Below are 11,383 nucleotides of genomic sequence, written 5' to 3'. Positions count from 1 at the left end.
CCTGCCCATTCTTTTGCACAGTTGCTAGTCTTTTGCTGATCCATTTCAATCATTCTTTATATATCAGAAAGATAAATAAATACTTTCTAATATGAAATACAGTTCTTTTTATCAGTGTGTCATTTGTATTGGCCCCTACTTATGGAGTTCGTGCCTTCCAAAATTGTTTTAATGTTTATACAGTTTAAGTTATTAATCTTTTATTTTATGGCTTCTAGATTTTGAGTCACAGTTTAAAGGGCCTTCATATGTTTTTTGTTTTTAAGTTGGCTGTTTTGTTGTACCACGTTCCAAAAAGATCGATGATTACAATGTAAAAATGGAAACCGCGAGAATGCTTCTTGAATTGAGTCTAATTTAATTGGCACATTGTGCATGTTGGGGGACACCCTTAGCTCCACACTGGACACAGGGAAGGGATTTTGTTAATCTCTCCCGAGGTTGTTATGTTTTCATTATCCCATTGGCTGAAGCTTTTACCAGTCAGCCGTCACTGACTACAGCTCTAACCAGGAACGTGTGCTTCTCACTCTGGATGTGGGCCAGAGACTTCTGTTTAAGTTGCTACTTTTGTTTCTTTTGTTGCTGTTGCTTTGTTTTGTTTTGTTTCCTTTTCTGATGAGTGGGAAAAACAAGCTGTTGTCAGCCACAGTTACTCAGAGGCCCTTATTAGTGCCTTTTTCTGCCCATCACAGAGGGATAAGACCATGGAATTAAATCATTCATTCATTCACTTATCCAACAAGTCAACAGAGTAAGCATCTGTTGAATGTAAGACAGTCTGCTTCATTACTGAGCAGACATGGTGAAAAAGCAGACAAAATCACCGTCCTCCTGAAGTTTATATTCCAGCAGAAAAGATAGATCTCTAACATGTGACAAGTGCTAAGTGCCAAGAAAAAGTAGAGGGTGTGGCTGGAATTTTAACTGGGACCCCTGCCCTGGTCTGACAGATCAGGGATGAATTCCCTGAGGAAGTCTCTTGTGAACGCAACTAGGAAGGGTTGAGTAGGAACTTATCGGGCAAAGAACAGGAAGAAATTTCCAGACCAAAGGAACAAATAACAACAATGGAGCTGAGGCCAGAAGGAGCATGGTGCAGCATAGGAGATGGAAGAACTGTGAAGTGATTGTTGGAGGAGGACAGTGGCTTGCAAGTTACACAGGGACCGCTGTCGGTTGGGTTCTCTAGCTCTTGGGATCACCAACCACGGGAGAAGAGGAGGAAGGAAGGCTGGGCGGAGGGGGAAGTTGGGCTGTGATGCAGTCATAAGAAGGCTTCAGTCAGCCCTGCAGGGAGCTCTGAACTGGACGGCCCTTCAGTGTTGGGAGAAGGAAGACAGTCCATGTCCCAATGTGAGCAGTCCGTCAGTGGACATGGGCTACTCCCGGACAGCCAGGGCTGAGAAGTGAGGGCTGTCAGGCTGCTGCATTCCCAGCAGCTGAGAGAAGTCCTTCTGCCCCGGAAGGGAACCTGGACACAAAGCACAGCACCCATGGTAAGAGTCCCATCATTCTGGGCCTTTTAAGTCCTGGGAAGAAATCGGAATTTTATTCCAAGTGCAGGAGGAAGCCAAAGGAGAGTTTTAAGCAAGCAAATGAGCTGATGGATCTTTTTAAAAAGACTAGTTGGGGAGAGGGGTGTGGCGCCTGGGTGGGTCAGTCAGTTAAGTGGCCGACTTTGACTTAGGTCATGATCTCAGTTCGTGAGTTCAAGCCCCACGTCGGGCCCTGTGCTGACATCTCAGAGCTTGGAGCCTGCTTCAGATTCTGTGTCTCCCTCTTTCTCTGCCCCTCCCCTGCTCATGCTCGCTCGATCTCTCTCACGCTCTCTCTCTCTCTCTCTCTTTCAAAAATAAATTAAAAAATTGTTTTATTTTTTTAAAAATAAAAAGACTAGTCTGGCTGCTTTGTGTATATATTTTTTAATATGATTTCCTCTTTTTTTAAGTTTATTTATTTATTTTGAGAGACAGAGAGAGCGAACAAGTGCGGGGTGGGGGGGGGGCAGGCAGAGAGAGAAGGAGAGAGAGAATCCCAAGCAGGCTCTATCTACACTGTCAGCACAGAGCCCAATGTGGGGCTCCAACTCACAAACCACGAGGTCATGACCTGAGCCAAAATCAAGGGTCGGACACTCAAGGGACTGAGCAACCCGGGCACCCCACTTTGTGTACACATTTTGAGTGGACAAATGTGGAAGAAGAGAAAGCATGTAAGAGGCTACTGCAGTGGTGGAATGGAATCCAGGAGCAGAGGACACCAGTGGGAGGTGGGAAGCAATGTGGCTACATTTGGCCATAGGGTCAGCAGAGAGAAAGAGAGGAATCATAGATGATGCCTAGGTTCTGGACTCAGCAATTCATAGTTGGTGGTGCCATCTAATAAGATGAGGGAGACTGGGGAAAGGCGCCATTCTGGGGCATCTCATCGTGTCAGCTTTGTAATTCACTTGTCGGCTCTTTGCACTCTCTGTGCTGTTCCTAAACACACAAGGGCACAATACCTTTTCTACAGGCTACAGTTTTCGCCTGAAACACAAGTCAAAATCCTTCTCCTCCTTCAATGTCCAGGTGTGGTGCTTTCTGTAAAGCTTTCCTTGACCAGTAAAAATGCTGGTGCATATATAGGTCCTGTTCTTTTATAATTGAGGAAACTAAAAACTAGGGAAATTAACTGACCTGCTCACCACTGTACTGGATACTCGCAGAGCTGTGGGTAGACACCAAGTCTCCTGATTGGGTGCCTGAAAACCACATTAAAACAAAGGGAGATAGATAGTCAGTAATGTAAGCCAGAGTGAATGCTAGATCAGTTAGGAGTTTATTATAGAAGCCAAGAGATGATGGTAGGGAAGCATAGGATGGGAGTGGGGAGGAGAACTGACTATATCTAAGAGATTTCTAGGAAGCAAAATGGCCAGGACTTGGTGTGGGGTTGGGGTAGAGGGAGTGAGGGAGTGAGGGAGAGGGAGGTGTCAAGGATAGCCATGTGGGGAACCTGATGTCATTCACTCAGCTTGAAAGCACTGGGAGAAGGGATAGTTTGGGGGAACAGATCATGACTTAGGTTTTCGTTTCAGTTCAGACCTCTGAGGGGGACTGTATTGCCTGAACCCACACCTCTGAAGTTAGGGGCTTGGCCATGGGAACCCTCGGTGGGTTCGCTAGGTAGTCAATATTTGATGCTCTCAGGGGACGCTGCAGGGCTGGTGTTCTAACGGATGTCTGTCACTGATAACTTGGAATACTACCAGGAAACAGTGGATCTGGAGCTGCATGCTGCCCCTTTTCCTGCCTCCTGCCTTCTTGTTTTCCACTGCTGCCTCCCATTAACAGAACCCAGTTTGAAGGTCTAGTGTCTGGCAAATGCAGGATCACAGAGAAGAACATGGCACAATGAGACCAAAAGACATTAGATGACAATCCAAACAACAGGTTCAGGGACTGAACCCTGGGTTGGGAATCAGAAAACTGGGTTTTATATCCAGCCCTGCCATCAGTCAGCGACGTGACCTTGGACATGTCACTTCCCATCTCTGAGTCGCTTCCCTTTCTTCAAATACGTAAACATCTCCTTGATGCTGCACATGCTTAGCTCGGTGTCCTTTAAGAAGCCTTCCCTAAACTTTATTCATATGGCTAGTTACGCATGATTCCTATTATGAGAGATGGGAGAGAATGTCCTTGCACCTACACTCCCTTCTTATGCCCTCAATCAGATAAAACAATGCATGTGGGGGGTGGGGGGGGAGGGGTCAGTATTCAATGTTATAGTATCACTAATAGAACTCTAAACAAAAGATTTTTTTTTCTTTTCCCCACAAGACAAAAAAAAAAAAAAAAAAAAAAAAAAAGAAGCCTTCCCTGACTCGTATCCACTCCTGGGAGTTGGTGCCCAGCCACCCTCTTGCTCATATAAACTCCTTTTCTACCTCCTTTTCTGTTTTACCTTCCTTCATAATTGGGAAATAGCTAACATACAATCAAAAGCACAGATCTTAAATGTTGAGTTTGATGAGTTTCGATAGTTGTATACACATAATTGTATACAACAGAAAAAAAAAACTTTTCTTCTTCCCAAAAGGTTTACTGTTACTCCTTTCCAATAAAAATCCCACAATCCCACACCTACACTCTGATTTCCAGGACTATAGGTTGGTTTGCAAGTCATTGGACTGCCATTAAGTACGTGATACACAGTTTTAAATATTATTTTGATCCAATATATACATGATAAAGTCAGCCATTTTAACAATTGCTAAGTACACAATTCAGTGACATTAATTACACTCAGAATGTATGTTCATCGCCGCTATGCACCTCGTTATGTCACACTGCATTTTGTTTGCCTGTTGATGGGGATTCAACCCTTAAGGGCTAGGATCATTTCTTATTCCAGTGGTTGGCATTTAGCAAATGCTGGTATTTGTTGGTTGGTTAAATGAATGAGTGAATGAATGAATAAATTAGTAAATGAATGAATGAATGCATGTCTGAAGTCTCACCAAATGTTTCTTTCTATCTAGCAACTAGAATAGTCACTTAACTCCTCCTTTATTCTTCCTCCATTTCTTAGACGTTTATTAAGTATCAACAAGATATCTGCACCAGGCTCTAGAAATTAAAAGAGGACCTAAACAAAATTCTTACCCATAAGTCCACAGTCAGGTTAGCTGTGGTTAGACAAGCAAGCAACATGGAATAAAATAATTAATCCTTATTAAAAGAGTGAGGAGGGTAGGAGTTATGGGGGTAAAAATGAGACCGTGCCTTATTCTGCCTTGAGACATTAAAGAGGGATTCATAGAGAAGCAAAATCAGATTTAGTGCTGTTGAGTGGTGGGGTGGGAGTGGGGAGAGTCTAGTGGAACTGCAAGGAAGTTTTTAGGGCCAAAATCATGGTCCCTCATCCTTCTGGACTCCATCTAGCTGCCTCAATCCCTGAGACTACTCTTGGCAAAGAACTAAGACAGTTATGCTAATTTCTTTAAGCATGATAGGTTTTACTTGTCCCCCCACCCCCCACCCCCCAACTGCCCTTTCTCTTGACTCAGGTCCTTCCTTATTTCTCAGGGCTTCCCTTTTTCTCAGCATTTCCCTCAGGTTAGTCTCTTCTCTCTCTGCATGCTTTCTTTAAATGAGTGGCTTTTATTATTTGTGGCTTCTCATGAAAGGTCTTTGTTTAAGACCTTGGTCCTTTCCCAAGGGAAGCCATATCAATCTCCAAAATAGTTTTAACATATGTATTGGTCTCTTATTTCAAAAGTAGCTGCTGAATGAACCTGTACCTCCTCACTCCTCTGTCTACTCACATTCATGAAGCCCAAACAATGTACACATTCTCTCTCACCTATCCCCCACTCTACTCTCTTCTCCCATGTGTAGCTTAAGAACTCAGACTTCTAAGAAGTGGATGTTTATGATCACAAAACCATAGACTACTAGACTGTCAATAAGGCATGACTGTCTTATTTATAGGGCTGGATGTTTGGACAGATGGATAGACATTTGGATGGATGGATGGATGGATGGATGGATGGATGGATGAATGGATGGATGGACAGATGGATGGATGGATAGGTAATGGATGGATGAATGGATGGATGGACAAATAGATGAATGGGAAGACAAACAGATGGGTGGATAGATGAATGAGACAATCAAGCTTAGATAGATGTTTAGGTGGATGGATGGACAGACATATGGACAGATGAAGGATCATGACAATCAAGCTTCTAAATGCTAGCCAAGGCCACCTTGATAACAATCCTTAGCAGGCAACTCAAAATGAGTGTTGGCAATGATGATGACAGTATAATAATTTGATGATATAATATGATAAGTGCTGCAACAGAAGAATGAAAAAAAAAATGTCCCAGGCAAGATGGTGATGATATTCCCAAGAGTTAGGCAGGGCTAAGACTTCATGCTTTCCCTCCTTCACTGAATGATTAAACAAACTTTTATGGAGTTATCTTCTTAGCATCACTTTCTGTTCACCTCTGTTGTACACTGTGAATACGAAAGAAGGGTCGGGGGTATCCCTCCTTCCTCTAGGGTAATTCATGGCTTAAAGTAAGAGATTCTCTTCTCCTTAGTTATCATAAGTTAAGTAATTATTAATTAATTTAAAGTAATTTGAAGTAATTCTTTTAAAAGACATGGGGAAAAATTCTTAACTCTAAAAGACAGGAATCATCCAAAAGTGTTTTTCAATAAAGTCCCTTTCATTTGCTATTCAAGATAATATTAAGTAATAATAAGATATTATCCATATTATTTCTCACCCTTCTGCTTATAAGGTTTCTTTCTTAAATTGTGTAAGAAATCCAAACAAGATCATACTGTATTTTAGGAAGCACAGACAGAGAGGTCCATTACCAGCCATGCTCAGTGCAGGAGAGACAGTAGCTGGGAGGGATAAGGGTAGGAGACAAGGTAGCATGTCTCTCTCTTCTGTACCCAAAATGTTTTTTTAAGATTTTATTTTTAAGTAATCTCAACACCCAACATGGGGCTCAAACCCACAACCCCAAAATCAAGAGTCACAGACTCTACTGACTGGGCCAGTCAGGTATCCCATACCCAAAATGTTTTGGAAAGAAAGACATAAAGATGTCAAAGAACATCTTATGCTTTCCTTCCTGCCCCTAACAGCAATTAGGCAGTGGAATAGGCTAAGCATTGCATTACCACATGGTCCAAAACTCCATCTTTGTTCATATGAAAAAAGGACCGTCATGGTGGCAACGGCCAGAAGAATTCCAGAGCGCACAAAGCAAGGTTGTCTGTCTGGGGACCCTGGCTTCTGCCAAGAAGAAATGTGACTCTGGTTGCAGAAACAGGGATAACTTAAAAGTCATTCAAGCCAGGGGTAAAAAGATGATCTGACCTAATCACCTCCCCTCCCTTACGAATGTGAAGGTGGAACTATCAGAGAATCTTACCACAGGCAGAAGTAGCAGGAGCTGAAAAGGCACGAAGATGCACGTGCAAGGGAAATTTACTGTTGAGTCAAAAGTATAAGCAAGCAAAGGCTGTGAGGCAGCTTGTTGTGCCTGGAACCCATTTTCCCCAATCCACTCATTAATCCTGTGGATCTCAGTTTTAACATCACCTCCTTCGAGAAACCTATTTAACCCTGGGACGCCTGAGTGGCTCAGTCGGTTAAGCATCCAACTTGGGCTGAAGTCACGATCTCACAGTTTGTGAATTCGAGCTCCACATCAGGCTCTGTGCTGACAGCTTAGAGCCTGCTTTGGATTCTCTGTCTCCCTCTTTCCCTGCCCCTCCCTTGCCCCTCCTCTGCCTGCATGTGCACTCTCTCTCTCTCTAAATAAACACTACAAAAAAGAAAGAAAGAAAAGAAACCCACCTAAACAACCCTATCCTCACCCTCTGCCCCACCCTTACCCCGAGATTCAGAGACTTGGTCAGGGTCCCTACGTGCTCTCTCATCATATCCTATGTGATTTTCCTTGCCATGCTTACCACAGTTGTAATTATTATTTTTTCAGTTTTTTTTTAATTCAAGTATAATTAACATACAGTATTTACCATCGTTGTAACTAAACAATTATTCATGAGATTATCAGTTGCCTCTCTGTCTCCCCTGCTGGTCTATAAGCTCTACGAAAACAGGACCATGTCCATCTTTCTGTCACTGTGCACACTCTCAGTGTTTACACAGTGCCTGGTTTGCATCAAAAAATAAATCCATGTTCCTGGGGAGCCTGGGTGGCTCAGTCAGTTAAGCATATGACTTCAGCTCAGGTGTCTCATAGTTTGTGAGTTTAAGCCCTGTGTCAAGGTCAGTGCTGACAGCTCAGAGCCTGGAGCCTGCTTCGGATTCTGTGTCTCCCTCTCTCTGCCCCTCCTCTGCTCGCTCTCTCTCTCTCTCTCTCTCTCTCTTTGTCTCAAAAATAAATTTAAAAAAATGTTTAATAAATAAATAAATAAATAAATCAGTGTTCTTTAAAAGATTTAAGGAGAAGAAGGCTTTACTCTGCCGAGGACACAGCCTCGAGGAGACTGAAATGAAGAGTCCAGCTTCGGAAGGCAGGTCGGTGTCCCTGGGCTTGGAGACACCCGCCTCTAAGTTGACAGCCCTCAGCCCAGTTACACCCGAAGCCACTGGCAATGACAGTTCTCTGCTGTCCTGGTTCCTGTTGCAGGAACTTAATAGCGAATCCTTGGTTACCCACATAGGTCCCCAAAACAGACAGCAGAGGCAAAGAAGCACAGATTATGTGCCGCATAAGCGGAATCATTTCTAAATGGAATGCTTCACAAAGCCTCCGAAAGGAGTCAGTGGATTAAAGGTTTATATCAACACATCGCTTCTCTGCCAGTGTTAGTTAGTTTTGTTAGTTAGTTAGTTTTGTTATTCTCTTCTGTTAGTTAGTTAGTTAGTTTTGTTAGTTAGTTAGTTAGTTTTGTTATTCTCTTCTGTTCTAGTTATTTAGAAAGATAAAGGACCCCAATTGATATTTTATTCTTTTTTGTATAATAACTTGTATTCAAAATACTAGCTTTTTTTTTTTTTTTAGAATACTGTACACGCCTCTTGGGAGTGGGAGGAATATTTTCTAAGAATATCACGTTCTGGGGTAACTGGGTGGTTCAGTGGGTTAAGCGTCCAACTCTTGATTTTGGCTCAGGTCATGATGTCACAGTTCGTGAGTTGGAGCCCCACCCCCATTGGGCTCTATGCTGATAGTGCAGAGTCTGCTGGGGATTCTCACTCCCTCCTCTCTCTCTGCCCCTCTCCCACTTTCTCTCTCTCTCTCTCTCTTTCTAAATAAATAAACATTAAAAAAAGTTTTTAAAAAAAGAATATCATGTTCAAATAAATAAATAAATAAATAGCTAAATCTCTCCCTTCTCTTCACTGGTCCTACACATCTCGCATTGTATATGGTTCATTTGGATATCCTTGCTGTTGAACTGCCTTGTTCTTCTATACTTTTTGGAAGAATGGGGATTTCTTTTAATGGAACAAGCAGAACATTACTACAAAGCAGGATGTTTTTGGACCAGAAGAGCCTTTTTTTTTTTTTTTTTTTTGCTGGGGGCTGTGTTGTGCATTGTGGGGTGTGAGACAGATCCCCAGCTCTGCCCACTAGATGCCAGTACCACCAACCCAGCCTCGTTATTATAATCAAAACAGTTTCCAGGCATTTCCAAATACCACTAGGGGCAACCCACTGATTGAGAACCACTGATTTAGAGGCTGGTAGAGACTAGCAGGTGCAGACTGTTTCCTTATCATTCAAAAAAGGCAGACATAAATTAAGCAAGACTCTCATTGGCATTTTTGGTCATATATTTTGCCAATCATCAATTTGGTCTCCTTACTCCACTTTGGCTCAGATGCAAAAATACCTCATGGAGTGCAATCCCTTGGTGAAAATGTAGGACAGAAGATGTTTTTCTGGAATCCCTGGAGCCTTCCCTCCGCACACAGTGGGGAGAATCCTACATGGTCATCTCGTCTGACCAGCAGTCAGCAGGTCCATATGACCAACGGAGAGCTGCAAGTTCCACATGGGTACAGTAGGAATACAATACTTGGCCTCCATATCAGTGAATGGTTGGAAGAATGAAATCAAAGCCTATCCAGTTTTGTTTTGCATAAGTGACAGAGTCAGGCCAAGTAATGCCTTTCCATATATTACCCTTCCCTGATAACATTACTGTATCCTTACGAAGAAGTGGGAGGCAGAACAGAGCATGGTTATGGGTCTGGGCTTTGAAATCTGGCAAGCCAGAGCCGAAAGCACACTTACCAGCCATCTGGGTGGTTTAACAACTAGGACATATAACCTCTCTGAACTTGTCTCTTTGTCATCAATAAAGTGATCCTCATACCTGTATCGGGGGGATTGTGAGAATTATATTATGGAATATAGGCAAGACATTTTGTACAAGTGTCCAACATAGAATAAGCACTCATAAGTTATGTTTGCCATTACTGTTGTCATTATTAATAAATACAGTAAGTACCATGTGCTGTCTGGCTAATGCATCGGAGAAACATTTGGGAGCAGAGTTTCCTTTAGGATCTCTAAACCAGAGCTTTCGTGGGAACTTCCATTTGAATTGCTTTGCTTAAAGCCCACAGCATTGATAGGTGTGTTTAAAAGATTAGTCCTCTTTCAGGCTGTGTTACCTTATTCATATCTATATTCAAAGCCCCTAGCACAGTGCATGGCCAGAGTGAGTACATTCATAACTGTGCTTGATAAGGTAAGTTTCTGAGCATCTACACGTTTCCAGAAACAGTCCTAGGGTCTAGGAGAAGGAACAGTGATGAGCGCAAAAAGTCACAGTCATGACCTTCATAGAGATGACAGGCCTATTACAAAGCCTGCACATCAAAAGCTGACAGGGAACAGGCAGCTGTCCAAGCAGCCACACAACCTTTTTAGTCTCTTTAATTATTTTCACTTATGATAGACACTCAGTTATGGAGAAATAGTCCTCAACTTTAACAAAACCAACATTGCAAGAACAACAGTAAAGGGAAGAAGCCATGGTCTCGGCTTTAGACAGTGGGAAGTGTTCGGAGTGGGAAGCTACGGAGGAGGATGTCACTATTGAATGATAAAGGTGGCACATTCTCCATATGGTTTTGAACTTTCTGGCTCTGAGAGAGGATTTTTGACGGTGGGGTGTTTATAATGGACAGAGGATGGTGTGCAGTTACAAGGGAGCCTGGGCTACAGGAGTCAAATTCCCTCAGTGCCCGAGCCCCAAGACTCAGCCAGGACTTGTCAGTGTAGGTGATGTCACACATCTTGGAGGTAGATAGTGACTAGCCTAGCTCTTTATAAAGATTTATTTTATTTTTATTTTTTCAAGTTTATTTATTTATTTTGACACATAGAGCACAAGTAGGGGAGAGGTAAAGAGCAAGGGAGTATGGGAATCCCAAGCAGCCTCCACACTGTCAGCACGTAGCCCGACTCAGGGCTCAATCTCACGGTTCGTGAGATCATGCCTGAGCCAAAATCAATTGTGGACGCTTAACCGAAGGAGCCACCCAGGTACCCCAAGACTTTTTAAAAATATCCACCCAAGGGGCGCCTGGGTGGCACAGTCAGTTAAGCATCCGACTTCAGCCAGGTCACGATCTCTCAGTCCATGGGTTCGAGCCCCGCATCAGGCTCTGGGCTGATGGCTCAGAAACTGGAGCCTGTTTCCGATTCTGTGTCTCCCTCTCTCTCTGCCCCTCCCCCGTTCATGCTCTGTCTCTCTCTGTCCCAAAAATAAATAAACGTTGAAAAAAAAATTTTTTTAAATATCCACCCAAATTCTCCAGATGGGGACAAAAATAAACTTTTTTATTCAATCAATTTGATAAGACTTTCAGAAAATGC

The 11,383-nt window shown here is 42.9% G+C and overlaps 1 protein-coding gene across 1 annotated transcript in view; it reads left to right on the top strand.

Annotated features, from left to right (window-relative positions):
• The first annotated feature begins 1,353 nt into the window (after positions 1 to 1,353).
• NR3C1 (nuclear receptor subfamily 3 group C member 1) overlaps positions 1,354 to 11,383 on the top strand; it is a 162,681-nt gene continuing 152,651 nt past the window's right edge. The window contains exon 1 of the mRNA XM_045056384.1: positions 1,354 to 1,499. The gene's annotated coding sequence lies outside the window, so the exon portion shown is untranslated. The remainder of the gene's footprint in view (positions 1,500 to 11,383) is intronic.

This window comes from Felis catus, chromosome A1 (assembly GCF_018350175.1).
Source record: "Felis catus isolate Fca126 chromosome A1, F.catus_Fca126_mat1.0, whole genome shotgun sequence".
NCBI lineage: Eukaryota > Metazoa > Chordata > Mammalia > Carnivora > Felidae > Felis > Felis catus.
The sequence above is the reverse complement of the archived record's forward strand: the minus strand, read 5'-3'. Positions and strand labels throughout refer to the sequence as shown.